The sequence below is a fragment of the Lolium rigidum genome, chromosome 2 (genome assembly GCF_022539505.1).
Source record: "Lolium rigidum isolate FL_2022 chromosome 2, APGP_CSIRO_Lrig_0.1, whole genome shotgun sequence".
Classification (NCBI taxonomy): domain Eukaryota; kingdom Viridiplantae; phylum Streptophyta; class Magnoliopsida; order Poales; family Poaceae; genus Lolium; species Lolium rigidum.
This window is the reverse complement of record NC_061509.1, coordinates 186,774,685-186,791,263: the sequence shown is the minus strand read 5'-3', so window position 1 is coordinate 186,791,263 and position 16,579 is coordinate 186,774,685. Positions and strand designations below refer to the sequence as shown.

General features: G+C 44.5%; 1 long non-coding RNA gene across 1 annotated transcript; it reads left to right on the top strand.

Moving 5' to 3' along the window:
- Positions 1-7,716: 7,716 nt before the first annotated feature.
- Positions 7,717-14,198, top strand: LOC124687843. The gene is made up of 2 exons (XR_006998326.1): positions 7,717-7,784; positions 13,877-14,198. It is a non-coding gene; the product is annotated as an uncharacterized LOC124687843 (long non-coding RNA).
- Positions 14,199-16,579: the final 2,381 nt, after the last annotated feature.

Genomic DNA, 16,579 nt, shown 5'->3' with positions numbered 1-16,579 from the left:
AATATACTTAGATGCTATTAATTTGATATATCTCAGAGAACCCTTGTGGGACGAACAGAATACTTATTTATGTTTTACACCGGCTAAATGTCTCTCAGCTTGAGCCCCATATAATGTAGTACTATACCTCCATCTCATAATATAAGATTTTATTACGATTAATATATTTGTAAGTTTGGTTAGCAGGACGTGCGCCTTTGCTAATAGAAATAAGTATTTCAGCATTATATTTTAATCAACTATTTTACTATTGATCGACTGAAAATAGCATTTGCCTGAGTCAAATTAATCTCAAAATTGTGTCCCCTGCAGCGTCTAAACTTTGTCACCGGTAAATAAATGGACGGTTATGATCTTTCAATACCCCTTCGGTGGGAGACACACGCAAACTCACCGTTAATAGTAAATCTTTCTGTGCACGGAAAATTATATCGCACGTGCATATGACAGGGTTGAACACACCACACACGAACACGATTAAGATCTGTGCAAACCAGGCACAAAGCAGGCCATAGCCGCACAAACCAACTTGAACTAAGACGATTAAGACAGAACTACACTGCTGTTGTATTTACTGTTGTATTGTGATCCAAATTCATATACTAAAGGGGGGCTAACTTCTGACGAGCGGAGCGAGGTACGGTACGGATCGTTGGCACCGTCTATATATACGGACGGTACGGTACGGTACGGTACGGTACGGTACGGATCGTTGGTACGGTACGGCATCACTCGTTGGCTATGTGGATTCAGATTTTGCTGTCGATTTGGATAAGAGAAGATCCCTCACAGGTTATGTGTTCACTGTTGGTGGATGTGCTGTGAGTTGGAAGGCAACGTTACAATCTGTTGTTGCCCAATCTACGACCGAGCGTGAATATATAGCAATTAATGAAGCTGGCAAAGAGTCTATTTGGTTGAAAGGTTTGTATGCTGAGCTTTGTGGAGATGATTCTTGCATTAACTTGTTTTCTGACAGTCAAAGTGCAATATACCATACTAAAGATCAAATGTTCCATGAGAGGACAAAGCACATTGATATCAAGTACCATTATATTCGCGACGTTGTTGCTAAAGGTAAACTGAAGGTATGCAAGATAAGTACTCATGATAATCCTGCTGATATGATGACAAAGCCAGTTCCTGTTTCCAAGTTTGAGCTTTGCTCGAGCTTGGTTGGTATAACTGTTTAGCCCAAGTGGTCGTTGGCGCCAGCAAGTGTTTTTCCTTTGTCTGTTCAGGAGATTGTTGAAGTTCATGCTACAAGATGGAATTTGTCTCAAGGTGGAGTTTGTTGTATTGTGATCCAAATTCATATACTAAAGGGAGGCTAACTTCTGACTGGCTATATATACATCTTGTAAGCCGCCGGCTAGGGTTTATCAGATTATAAGATAACCCACGGCGTTTATAAACACCTCCCGATATAGTGAAGTTTTGCTGGCTGGCGCCCGTGGTTTTTTCTCCTTCTGTGTTGGAAGGGGTTTTCCACGTTAAATTTTGTGTCCCCTGCGTGTGTTCTTGTTTCGTTCTTCGTTATTTGCTTGTCGCTTTTATAACATTTACTATTATGGTGAAAGATCCGGCGGTGTCACATATCCATGGCGTCGCACTTCATGCAAATCAAGGTTCAAAAAACGTATTAAAGCGTACGCTAAAGCGCGCTAAAGCGCTGGGCGAGAGCATAAACCTACGCTTTGGGCAGAAGCTGTGATTCCTCCTCGCAATAGGCTTTCGCCCCGCTTTATAAATAAAGCAACAACCATACAAGGAATTCGCACACACGAAAAGCGCTGGGGCAGCAGCAAAAACATGCCCAACAACAAGAAAGAAAAAGACACAACTCGGAGATAGCACGGACGAAAGCGACTAGCGACTAAGCGAGATAAGAGCCATCCACCATGCCGTCCCCGGAACTTGCCCTACCACCACACTTCTTGCCACAGATCCCCGAGCACCAAGGCAACACCTTCAAGAAGGGATGCGACGTCATGACGCCGCTGCTGCCCGGGCCAGCAAGCTGGTCCTAGGGTTTCCCCCGGCACTCGACGGGGAATGGAGAGGGGGAAACCACGACGCCCTCCAAGGAGGAAGGACGACACCCACAGCGCCGCCGCGTCGGTGCCGGACACGCCAGCAGGGATTTCTCCCGTTCCTCCAACACACAAACCCGTAAGATCTTGGCCGAGAAGCCCCAAGGGCGCCGCCAGGTCCAAACCACTCAGGTTTAGCACTAGCGCAAACGTGCACGAGCAGGAGGACGTAAACAGCAGTAGGAGGCAAGCATGCCGGGTGCAGCTTCCGTAGAGCTCGGGCCCATCAGGCCCGCAAAACATCCCCAGACCTAGGCCCGCCTGGCCCGGGTCCGACGCGCACACTCGAGGACGCCGCCGCCACCGTCTTGCCGCCGTCCGGCCACCCCCACGTCCGGCTGACCCGTAGCACGAACGTCGGCACACGGACAGGCCAGATCTGGCCGACCGATGGCCGAGCACCCCACCGCCAAGGGCGCCACCACCAGCCACCTCGCACACCACCACAACACTGGCGTGAACCAGCGCTGCCTAGGCCACCATCCCCCTGGGAGAGCAGCCATCGCCATTACCACCAGATCCGGCCCGCAACGCGCACAGCCAGCCCCACCAGGACGCCTCCCACGCCATCCACCGCGAACCTTGCACCGCCGAGCGCCGGAAACTGTGATTTAGGCGGTCTGGAAGCAACAGACCAACTGTTTGCTTCTTTGAACTGAAATTTACATGTTATTTGAACCTGCTATTTGCTTATTGTGTGCGTGATCATTGATCACCTTATCGGTCTTACTTATTTGATGTTTGATATTATGCTCGCTTTGGTTGTGACTGATTTGATAGCTTTGTTAATTTGATATTTCAGTTTGAATTTATATGTGCTTCCTGGCTTGCTAATCTGCTATATCTTTAATATATTTTCTTCATATTTACATGTAAAATGTATTGACTGCTGGGAAATAGGTAAAGTTCTGGCATTTTTTTGAAAACTTTTAAGCTCGCTTAAGCGACGCATAAGCACAAAAAGCACTAAGCTAGAGCATGTCGCTAGTCGCTACCCTTTACGCTTTTTCGAAGGGCCAATGTTCAAACTTTATTAAGGAAGAAGACGAAGCAGTACATGTGATGTACAAGGAGTACAAAGATGTACCAGGAGTACATGATGTACAAGCAGTACAAGAAATACTAAGATCTGAAAAAACTAGATCTAGCTGACAAAAGGGGAAAACCAAACCACAGACTCTCCATGAAGGACCTTAACGACCTGGTCCCCAACGATCTAAAGCCAATATCTCTTCATCCTACATTAAAAGCCCACTACGCACCCAGCAGCTCTCCGGGCCTGAATGGCTTCGGGCCGCGCAGCCTGACCGTTGACGAGGCCTAGGCTTTGCACAAGAACCAGTACCTCGCTCCTGACATGCGGCTGCTGTCGGGGTGGACAATGAGTGACGGCGGCAAAGGCATCCCGCTGCTCTTGAAGCCGAACACGGCACGTTGGTGGCGCGAGGTCAACGCCCAACGCGAGAACCTCACGACGGCGCAGAGGGCCTTGCTGACAAGAGACAGCGACAACTGCGAGCATTGGCTTGCGTATTTCAATCGCGGCCGGGAATGGTAGATCCGGTAGTTCGCCTTCCCCGTCAAGCTGGTGCAATATAACAACTACGGCAGGGTGCACCGGTGAGGTGCCCCCGGCCGCTCCCTCGACGAGGTGAAGGCGAACATGGCCAATGACGGCGAGCGCCTGCAGACGCAGCCGCCATCACCGCATCCTCGTCTTCCTCCTCGGCGCCAGCACCACACCGACCAGAGGTGGGCGTCAAGGAGGACGAACACTTCGCCTTCTCGTTTTTGAGGTCTTCCTCATCAGCACCACGGACCCCACGATCGCCGCTCTTTCTCGTCCCGAAGGAGGAGCCGTCATCTTCTCCACGGAGCTGCTGCCACACTGGCAGCATCTACATCGGCGAACTGCAGCGCCTCCACGCCGCCTCGTCAAGCGCAAGCTCTCCCCCCCCCCCCTCGACAAGCCGTTGCCGCGATGCTTCGGGGGAAACAGGAGGAGGAGGACTACATGTGGCAGGTTACGGCGGTGCGCAACAGCGGCGACCATGAGATTGATCCCTAGCCAACTCGATGAACGACCAACACGCGATGGCGGTGCCCCTCTCCGCCGGCATATAATAATGAAACATATATAACATCAATTACTAGTCAATAGTAAATACACAAGTATATAATAGTCAAGTGACCAAATCATTAATTACACTACGAAGTGGTCGCAAGTGATCAAGTCATTACATTGAGCATAATCATTACACTACAAGCCTAACAAGCTAGTGACCAAGTCATTATATACATTGAGCATAATAGCCAAGTGACCAAATCACTCCTCCGGCTCCGGTTCCATGGGTGGGTAATGAAAGACGACCCCATCGGAATCTCTTAGGTCGGGGAACTCACCATTAGATGAGGAGGAGGCGTCCCAATGTTTGTAGTGGAAGAAGGTCTCCCCGTATAAATTATCCAAGTAGAAATAACACTTAGTTCCTGGCTCTTGTAGCGTTCTATCATCTCCTTTCAACTACGCCCGTGAAAATAGGTTCGGTTCGCCTCATTGATGACTTCAACAACAAAGGTCCCCTCCGCTATGGCGCATGTGGGTAGTGTGTACATGCTCCATAAAGTTACATCTTGCGCTACATTGGATACCCTAAACACAATTACGTAAGAAACAACAATTAGATCAAAGATACATGTCGATGCAACTATATATATGAATAACTAACTAATTAGACTAAAACATACTGACATAATTTTATTGTCCTCTTTGAAAAGTATATAAAACTTTTTATCCATGCACCTATATTGTCCAAAGTCTGCGCACCTCTGCCAAAAAGCCATTTGCTGGATATATAACGGTTGTGTTATGTTAACAATTATAGCATACTATAACATACAAATCTATCTATTGGACCAAAGAATGAACTTCAAATAAGGCCTCATATTTATATTGGACCCAAAAATCACAGGGTATGGTCAGCGAGTGAAGTACAGTGCACAAGATTTGTATTTGTGCATATGACAAGGCTCGCTGACACCACCCAGGATCACTGCAAAAAAAAACTAATCATCGGCTATATGACAAATATTAAGGATTCAAAATAAACTTAAAATAAGGCCTCATATTTATCAAAACCGCGGAAATGGGGTGAGTGAACCAAGTACGATATGCACAAGATTTGTATTGTATTTGTGCATCTGACAAGGTTCACTCACACCACCCCGCAATTACAGCAAAAAAATTAATCATCGGCCACTACAATATGGCATACAAAATCTACATAGTTCGAATATAAATCCATATAATTAAATAGCAAATAATTATAATATGTAGCAAGCGAATCGACATAGCTTGAATATAAATCCATATAATTAAGTAGCAAACAATTTTATATAGGTAGCAAGTAAATTACGTAGGTCGAATATAAATCCATATAATTAAGTAGCAAACAATCCTATATAGGTAGCAAACAAATCTACATAACTCGAATGTAAATCCATATAGGTAGCAAACATACAGGCGGCGGCGACGGCGATGGGTCGAGGAAGGTGGCAGCGCGGGCGGGGCAGATGGCACGTCGCAGGCGGTTGGCGGTGACGCGTTGGGGAAGATGGCACAGGGCAGGCGGTTGGCAGCAACGCGTCGGGTAAGGTGTGATGGCTAGGGTTGGCTCGGGTGGATTTGGATTCATAATGCGGGAAAGAGAGGAAGAGGCTGTTTGTAATACCACGTTGCGGTAAGTTAGTAGCTGTGTGCTTAGTTAGCCCCACGCTGTTGATAAATTAGTAACCGCGTGTCAAAAGAAGTGGCACGCTGCGAGTAAACTAGCATATGTGCGTCCAGCGTACTGCCATTAAATTTGCCCCTATAATATCCCTTTTGTGGATCTTATTGGAAAATGGATAGGTTATCTATAAATGAAAATAAAGAAAGCTTTATTTTGGTTCCGCTTCTTGCTCTAAGCAGAAGGACTTGTCAGAAACCGCCGGTTAGGTTGGTCCGACTAAGAAAGGCATGGAAGTGGAGAGGCAGAAGTGAAAGACTGGCTACCAATAAAGATCCCTCACTGCACACTTTATCTCCTCGAAGATGTCTTATAAGTGTTAGCTAAAGAGCTATAAGCATAAGACATCTTTGAAAAGCTCTGCCATATGAGCTTCCCACGATCAATAAATGAAAATCTTCGCAAATTTTTGTGTTTTGAGAGAGTGTGACAGGGTACATGCATATATGTAATACCTAAATTTTTGCACTTACACGGTGTTTATCGTCTTGTATAGTGCAGCTATTGATGCATCGTGGGCACTCACGAAAGTAGATGATAATACGTTGGTTAGGTACGGGCAACGGATATCAGTCATGTGCTCAGTAGGGGCACGCTGCCACTAACTTCATACTTGTCGCATGCGGCCAGATATCGGCGAATTTGCTGAATTTTGTTCAAATTTATAAGATATAACGATGTTTGAATGATATCGGCGAATTTCGGTAAATTATAACTAATTTTAAATTTTAAAATTTTCGCATTAGGAAACGGGACATGTGCATTCCCCAAAACAGCAAGAAACATCGGCGGGCCCTAAACAGGTTGTCCGACGCCATTTTAAGAACCCAGCTGTGATTCTCTAAAAACTGCAAACATCTCACAACGTCAAGGAAAACACGAAAATAGCAGCACCGGATCCGGTACCGGCCGTATGATAGGATATCTGGATTCTGGAGGGAAGAAATGTAAACGCGCGCTAGCCAGATAACGGTGAGCTCCAAATTCCGGTGAATCTAGAATCCCATAGGCTTGCTTCCTTTCCAGATCCTTCATTTGCCCTCTACCGGTGGTGTATGCAGAGCTTGAGCTTACGGTGAGCTCAACAACAAGCTTAGTAGTAGCAGACGACGCAACGTATAGTCGTTTCGGGTCTAGAAATGCTACTGTTAGAGCAAGTACAATATATGGTCATATATAGCATATTTTTAGAGCTAACTACTAAACTACATGTTAGCTATAGTGCTGACTATAGTTGAGGTAGAGATAATTTAGTGCAGCGTTTTGGAGGCCGAGCTACATGTAGCTTTTGTTTTTCAAACGCTCAAAGATTGTATTTTAAATTTTTTTAAAAATTGAAACAAAATTCTAGAGGCAGCAAATGATGGGTACAATGGTGTAAAATCTCAATGCAAACTAATTTATATTTTAGGCTACATGAAATTGATAAAATCTGACAAATTTATAGTCTTGAAATATGCACTATTCACTACTTTAACTGTTTGAAATACAAAGTCTGACAAAATTCTCGTATGTGTTGGATTATAAAATTTGTCAGAATTTTTTTTGTAGCATAAAATATGAAGTAGATTGTATTGAGATTTACACCATTAAAATATGCATCATTAGCTATCTATATAATTTTGATTTGAAGTTTTTGAAACTTCAAAATATAAATTCCGAGTGTTTGCAAATAAAGGGCTACATGTAGGCTTGGCCTCCGATTGAAGTTTTTCCTACCGTTGACTCTACTATTAAAATTGCTCTTAGGCTAAACAGTCTAGTGAGACTTGAGTGGCAGTAGTAGTAGTTGTATGTCCTAGTGTAATTATTCTGTTTGGGCTTAACACGTACTAGAGGACTTGAATTGGGTCAGAGGTAGAGCATGAAGGTGATGTTACAGAAGTTGGATGAACACGATAAGGTTAAGTCCCATGCTTAATTTAGCTTCCTTTTCTTGGTAGCATGGTCGAGTGTTATCACATTATCCACCAAAATTTGATCTTTGAGTTTTATAATCTTTTGATCATACAAAGTGCAATTAGATTCATGTAATGTAAAAAGTGGAAAGAGATACAAATTTGTTTCTACATTGGATATCCTATTTGGGCTGGTCTTTTAGGTTGAACTAGGAAGCCTTGGCGCGGCGACACGCCGCGCCCGTTGTTGCACTTTGTTCAACGATCGCTTAATAAGGCTCTAAGTACCTAAATTTGACCGTAGATCGTAAATGTCGCACTTATATGAAATATTATGCTTGGTCTTAAAAATAATCAGCAGCACTAATTTGAATTGCAATTTTAATGAAAGTTTATACGTGCAGTCGCTTTTATGAGATAAGTTTTTAACTATGATAAGAAAACTATATATCATTTTTACCTCAAAAAATAAAAGGTGTGCTTCACAGATCCACAACAGAGGACAATATATAACAGTTAATTTCTGGCCCACTCTTGGTACCGTTTTCTTGAATTTTTAAAGTTAAATTACCAATTTAGGATTAATTATGCAAACATACTTAACAGTTTTTTTTGAATTGTTATGAATATTTTCTTTGGATTAGAACGCAAGAACATACGGTATACTTTAAATAAACAAAAATGTAAATAGAAACATTTTCTTCTTTCTTTCAAAATCATAAATAAATATTTTAGAAAGTTTAATAAACAGGTAGTACTAATAGAATAGTGAAGACTAAGTTAATTAACATCGATAAGTCTATTTTCTAATATATTTCTGAATTAAACTTCTTTTTTACATGAAGCCTTAGGAATTCATACTTTAACGCAACTGTACGTGCTAATTCTCAGTCAATATACGTACTGAAGATGTGGGTTAGTAAGATGTGGTCTAACCCAGTTACGCACACGCCGTGAGCCTGTGACGCCTGACACGAATATGGATGCAGCAAGTGCGTGCTGCTACGGCGACCGTCTCCGTTTGTGCTCTAAGCTGTCATTCCATCCTTATCCCCTTTCTCCTCTCTCTGAGATCCGACACAGCGGCGTGGCCTCCATATGGGATTCGCGTTGCGGTGGCGGCAGCGGCCGGACACGCGCTCGGAGACTGCGTTGTGAGCCCCGCTGTGGTGGGGAGTGGGCATTCACAGGCTCACAGCGCTAGCGACCCAGCGTCCATGGCTAGCGAACATGCCTCGGTAGCTGAAGGCGTGCACCCTGAGCGCGAGGCAGACTACGCCGAAACTCAGCCACTCGTTGCTGATGCATAGAGCGCGCCGGCAATAACAGAGAGAGCATGCCGCGCCGCCGTGGCCAATCGTCGTCGGATGCGACGGCCATTGGAGCTGGAGGAAGAAGAGCTGGACATGCGCAGCCGGCGCACGCACCAGTATCATAAACAGAGTCCAGCCTGACGGAGGATTTCGCCAATCTGGTGTCGTCGTCGAACCACATGCAGCAGCAAAAATCAATTTAGAAGGTGCCCTCCTTTTCTGCTATCTTTCTCTAGCCTAGGTTGTTGCTTTTTTTTCCGAATCAGCATAGGTTGTTGCTTTTCTTTGATTTGGATGGCTATGACACCGGCGACCAAAGTCTTTGCCATTATATTTGATAGTTCATTTAGAGAAGAGGGGTTGCCCCTGATTCCATTGACATGCAACCAAAATAGGTCTTATACCATGTAAAAAAGTTCTTATACATCATCAGGTTACAATCTCCAAGTTTAAGGGAAAGTAACAAACAAAATTATACTATCTATATTAATCAGCACATTGGTTTAGAAACCGTGAGCAGATGTATGCTAACTGAAACTTTTCCAAGCATAGCCTTTTTTTAAGTAAGATAAGAAAGAATGAACACTTATTGCGATGTTCTCTGTTTCCTTTTTAAGGCCGTTTAAGAGGTAATAGCAAAAAAAATGTTATGGCCAAATACACAACAATCCGAACATGCTGTAATAACCGCAATATGTCGGCTCGCAGCCAAGCGAGCATGGTGATTGACAGCAACCTTATAAGAAGGCGTAAGAGGTGTAGCATATACTTTTTTTTTTTTGAATAAAGGTGTAGCATATACTGAAAACAGATAGGAGACACCAATCAGAATCAGTGTATAATCACCAAAATGATAACAATTAGCAAAGCAGGCACGAATCTCTGCAGCTCCGAGCGTGTCTGTGCAGCTGTGTGTGCGAAGGAAAGGAATCCGAATCTTCGTATAAAGAACATGAATGCTAACTGAACATGCAATTGATGGTAGCTGAAGTCAAGCTAGCTGCATGCTCAACGAATATGTTTAGATATGTTTGGAAGATACAAAGTGTAAGGTGTGTGTTATCTGAACACTAACTAAATAATACACTAATACGTAGCTGAGAAGCTAACTGAATACTAACACGCCATTTAACCGAATGCTAGCTGTATAAGTAGTAGTTGTACTTTGGATCTCACACTATAAAAGGCTGAGTTCATTTTAGAGTAAAACAATAGGCTAAGAGCCGGACGGATCATATTTGTTAGTTTTTTTTTTGCTTGTCTAAGCACCTGGAAGCACACACTGGTCTATAAAATGTTCCCTAGGCAGGTGAATTTCAATTTGACTGGTGTATATTCCAAAAAAAAAAGCAAGCTCACCTTGCTGATCAGAACGATGAGCCACAAAGGTAAGAATAGGAAGAAAAGTACCATTGATAGCATGTAAAACAACAGCACTCATATGTCAACACATAGCTGGAAGCTGGCAATACAGTCTACATTGTTTGAAGATAACACAAAAATAGTGCACCCTTACACACAGGTAAATGTTTACAACATGATCTACTAAAACAAAATAGACTTATTATTCCATAGCAGAAACAAAGTTGCATATGTCCTAGACGAAGTGTTCAACATTTGGGGCCACGGTAGCTTATATGGGCACATCGAATGCGGCATCTGCAATCTCTTTCTGTAGAAAGCTCTGTCAAATCTGTCAGCCACATCGGCATTTCGATCCACAGTCTGATCGACATAATATACATGGTAGTGCACCATGCAGTACACTTGTATGTAGTAATGGCCCTGCGAACATATCATTTAGTCTCACTTGTAACTGTATCATATGATTTTATGGATCCAAAAGGATCCAGCATCTGTTCAATTACTGGAGTTGAATTTGCGATCAAACATAGCCTCCTTGTGTACAATATACAGGCAAGAGGAACACACATCTCTCCTAATTTACAATCTACGGCTAATAGAAACACAGTTTGCACGGAGGGATACACACACGCAGTGTTTAAAGATTAGCAAGTATTTCTTGGTATACTATATTCCTTGTTTCCGCCGTTGTCTCCCTATTCTCATCATGTGGGAGCACCTTTAATCCCTTCCAAGAAGTTACCCTCGACACAAAAACATAAAGTTCACCATGAGAAAACGTAGGCTTTGGCAAATAAACACCAAGTTTGTATTCAACAAATATTAGAAAGAAATTACGCTCATAATATGGGTTCAGCAATGTGTAAACATATGTCTGTTCAAACTTCAAAGGTATAAATTCTGTCAAGTTTTTGTACCTTACTATATGGTGTTACTCAAGAAAAGGAAAAAAACTAATGCTCTTGTAGTTTCAGGAGTGGATAATTTTATTTTGCGAGATGTTCACTCATTTTGATCATGTACCATCCTTAAACTTCTTCAGGTCTTTGTGCAAGGAAGATATGGATGAAGACTTTTTTCACATCGTAATTCATTTACAGGTAAATCTACCCAATCCATTCATCCCAGAGTCCAAATAAAGGACAGTAGTTGTTAGGATACCTCAACTATGCTAGTAGGCCTTCATACTTCTGCTAGCTAGTTCCATATCGAAAAAAAATACTTCTGCTAGCTAGCATCAAATAGACAGTCAAGAGTTCCAAGTTAGTTCTGACCTTGTGTCTTGAAAGAAGGGTTCATATTAAATGAGACTGGAAGGGTTCATGCTAAATCCATGCGCAGTTATAAGAACTAAGCTGTCGGATAATAAACTTGTTTCTTCCATAGCTCATATATAATTTCACAGTACTTACTATCTAGCTAGTGCATTTCTGTATCGATCTAAACGACCAAAATATTTTAAAGTTACAGTTCATGGACATAAATGGTTACTTAAGCTGGGGAGAATTTTTCAAAAATTATGAATGCAAACATCTGTAGCATATATACTGACCAGGTTCCAGGAAGGCTAAACACTTTCGAGAGTTCAACAATTCTAATTGATCAATTAATCCTGTATAGATGAAATCTAAACAAAGGCAACACACTAAGTAAGAGCAGGTTTGCTGTTTGTGCAAGTTCAACAATCCTAATTGATCAATTAATCCTGTATAGATGGAATCCAAACAAAGGCAACACAGTAAGTAAGAGCAGGTTTGCTGTTTGTGCATTTCTTGTATGTACTTATTAAAGTACCAACACTACCAAAAATACAATGATATTGAATCCGATTTAGAACATGTGGCTTCATGTATTCTTACAGGACATAGTAAACCACACGAGTATACAATACTTGTGCCTAACATGTGTATTAGAATATCCTTGGCATTTTTCTAATAGATTTTGTTCTTTTAATTTCCATATTCTTGCAGTGCATTGGAAAATGGCAACATTATATGTATATCAAACCATAGACACACGATCAGAGCCAATTAGAAAGGAAAACAGGATTACAGTTAGAACATAATTGAAATGAAACAAAATCTGACCTCTTTTGCACCACTGGCTTTGTTTTAAGGGCAAAATATGGCACTTGTAGAGAGGAACAAAACATGGACTTCCTATGACCTTGAATCGGGAGCATCGCATACCAGACAATTAGAGAAAAGTGTGGCCCAACCTAGACGGGCTTGGAATAAAAAAAAATACGGTGGCCAGGAGAACATATGTCTACAGAACTAAAAGTAGTCAGTTGGAGAACTCCAGCCGTTGAAGCAGGCACGCGTCCGACCTGCCGCTCGGCAAAGCTCCTTCTGGAGGCGATCTTGATCAGCGCCTGTCACCACGGGACCGAGGAAAGGAAAAAAAATCAGCCCAATCACAAGAAACGAAACGACCAGTCCGTATACTTTCTAGGAACGAAAAAACTGATGGATTAGAGGGGGAGAGGAAGCAGGAGAAGGGTTAGGGTTTGTTACCGTTCGGGATGGAATCAAGCAGATCGTCATGGGCAATGCTCCATGGAGGCGTCCTAGGTGATTCCCCAGGACGCTTCATCCTGGAGATCTCAGCGGTGCCGGCCATGGCATCCCTCCTCGTCATCGCCCATGGCGGACGCTACCATGAAAGAAGGATCCTCCCATAGCCGTATTGCCTCAGGAGGGGTAGAGGATGCCCAGGTCCTCCTCCACGCCATTAATCGCCTTGGGAAGAAGATGTGGGTGTCAAACTCATCCGTGCCGGATGCCGACTCAGGAGGGGGAGAAACGTGCAGCACCTGGGGAGAAGGGGCGCCCCATGGCTACCTTGCTATGGGAGAGAAGGGCAGCTCGATGGCTGTCTCTGCACGCCCCTCGTCAACCAAGGAGGGAGAGGAGCGGAGGAAGACATCGACCTCCATGGGAGGATATGGGTCGCAGAGATTGGGAATATTAGAGATTTATTATACTGGAAATCTTTGGGAGTTTCTAGATTGCCCCGCGCCGCTTTGATCGCTGGTGAAGAGGAAACCGAGAGAATGACGCTCAGCCGGTAGCCGGTCACCCAACCTTCCAACAAAAAGCGAAGGAAAATAATCTGGAACGGTAGAGAAAAATGAGGAAGCAACGTGTCGCTCGACCTATGGAACTAACCGATCAGAAATTACGCATCTACAGTGCCCCAATTAACCAGGACGCACTAAACCGTCTAGCTTTTATATAGGGTATAATTTGTTTCATAAGTACTAAATCCTTTTGGAAGGCAACTTGCTCCAGCTTTGGAGAGGGTTCCGGCTGGTTCGCCTGCTTCTTTATCTTAGCAATACCCAATAACTTATTATTCTTTTGTAGTGTTAATAAACTAAGTGAGTTTCATGCGAACATATGTTGGTGTTGTTGCAGGTTATGTGTTTTCTTCTGTCAGACCAAGGGATTGGATAGCTCTTGCACATTCTGCCTTCGTTAACTGCGGGTGCTTCAGTCTCCACATCCGACGGATATGATTATTGTTACATAGAAGTTAATGTATGATCTTGGAAGAGGTAAAGATTGGATAGTACTTCTGCCGAGTTCCTATTTTTAGAAATGGTGAATATGTTCTATCTGTATGTAATAATAGCTCAAAAGATCACACATTAACTTTATACTTTCATTAGCTGTTCCAGAAAAAGAAACATACATCTGCAGTGAGACCTTCCAATCTTCAATATAGAGCTTCTTTCAAGTGATTGGTTGCTCTTGCAAAATGCAAGTGCAATAAGATTAGATCGCACATGACCTGTATATGTGGTCATATTTTTGGACGTTCAACCATGGTTTTCTTGGCTCAGCTGAGAGAAGAGCAGGCTGACCGGAAAAAACTAGCTAGGCGTCCTCACATTTTGTATAAAATAGTACACGTGTTTTTTCTTTAACCAAACCATTGTACACTTTGCTAAAAGCATATGTATATCTCAGTTTTATGTTGTAAAATATATGCAATCTAGCAAGCCACTGCTGATTATTAACAACATCAATCAGGTTCGCTAGATATGTCTTACAAAAATTAATATAATATTACTGACAATATGAACGTATTACACTGTCAGCGCGCCCATTCCTGCTAGTATACACGTGTTGTCTGCTCGTTCGCAAGAACCCACAAGTTCTCATCTCATTCACCTAACCTTTATGGCAAATATTGAAAACATTATTTTCAGGCCATAACACTATTAATAGTAACATGCCATCAGCTTCAAACGACTCTTTTTTATATGGGAAACGCTGACGTTTCCCCGGGGGAACAGCGTTCTGATCCCCCACCTCCTCCGCACTCACGCGTCCATGCGGGACAGGAGAAACCGGGCAGCACATGACGGGGCCCACCCCATCCTTTATCCTCTTCCACCGATGGCTCTCCTCCACTCGTTTCCCTTGCTTCTCTCTCGCACACCATCGTGCCCTGCCCACCCAAGGCTCCAACGCTCACGCCGCCGCCGCTGCAAGTCGCTGCTGCTCCTCCGCCGCCGCGCTGCTACTCCTCCGCCGCGCTGCCGCTCCTCCGCCACGCTTCGCTTCCGCGCCGCCGCGCGCCTCCCGGTTCCTGCCGCCGGTGAAGACCACACGCACCTCCTGCCCATGTCGCGGCCCCTACCGCCGGCGACGATCAAGCGCGCCTCCAGGTGGTCCACACCGTCGAACTCCGCCCGGCGCTTCGCTCCCGCTCCCCCAAGCGCCTCCTGGTCCCTGCCGCCAGCGACAACCTCGCGAGATCCGCCACGCCAAAGCCCTGCCGCCGGCGACGATCTCGCGAGTCCCTGCCTAGGGCGGCGCTGCTGCGAGCGTCCCTGCTACAGAAGGTCGATGTTGCCGCTACAGAAGGCCGTCGTTCCTGCTACACAAGTCCGTCGGCGCTGCTACGGAAGTTCGCCGGCATTGCTACCCAAGGTCGTCGGTGCTGCTACAGAAGTTCGCCGGCGTTGCTACAGAAGGCCACCGTCGCTGCAATAGAAGGCGCCGGAGCTGCTACAAGCTGTCCATCGTCGTCGCCGCTACAAATGGTGCCGGAACCACTACAAGCCATCCACCGCCGTCACCGCTACAAACGGCGATGGAGCTGCTGCAAGCACGGTGCTACGAGGACTCGACGGCGGTACTTCTATTTCGCCGATGTTGCTACAATAGGAAAAAAAAGCTGCTACAATTTTTGTGTTTTTTTTTTTGCTACTTTAGCATTTTTTTTGCTACCATGTCTCCGGTGAGGTTTCCGGCGAGTTCCTGGGTGACATCTCCGGCGAGTTTTCTTTGCGAGGTCTCCGATAGAGTAGGTTTTGCTACAATACCATAATTTCTTTGCTACAATAGTACAACATGTTTGCTACATCGTCTTCGGCGAGGTCTCCGACGAGTCTCCGACGAGATCTGTGTGTATTTTGGATGAATCGTTTTTTGCTACAATTGGGTCACCTTTTTTGCTACTTTGATACATTATAGTAGCAAAAGTGGGACTGAAGTATACTATGACACGTGTCACGATCTGGACGGTCCAATCGAGCTAATCCAACGGCTGTCCACCGGGGATTAGAAATCTAATCCCGGGACGCTCAGCAGTCCCTTTTTTTATATTGCATAAGATTGAATTATTTATTGTTGAAGAAAAAAAAGGAAACAGTCACATGGTTTTTTTTGTTGCCGAGAAGGAGTGAGAAAAAGTTGGTACACGTATTGTTCATGTCTCGTTGTCAAAGGGATCGGGACAGCTCTTCTCTTCCTTTCTCGTCAGCTGCTTCTCTACCACAGCACAGAGACACCAGACACGGAACAGAGTACACCGCAACCCCACAACACACACACACTCTCTCTCCTCTCCTTTGACCCCCGCATTTGCTCTCTCTCTCTCTGAGATGTCGTACAAGCTCCCGGGCGGGGCCGGCGAGCGGAGGCTGCCGCCGCGGCTCATGAAGATGGGGCCCCCATGAAGATCGAGCCCAAGAAGCTCGGCCTCGGCCTCCTCGCCGGCGGATGCCTCGCCAAGCTCTTCGCCATCTACTCGCCTGTATTCGGTGCGTACCCCGATCCAATCAAGCATTCCACTAGCTTTCCTTTCCGATCTATAGCTTAATTTGG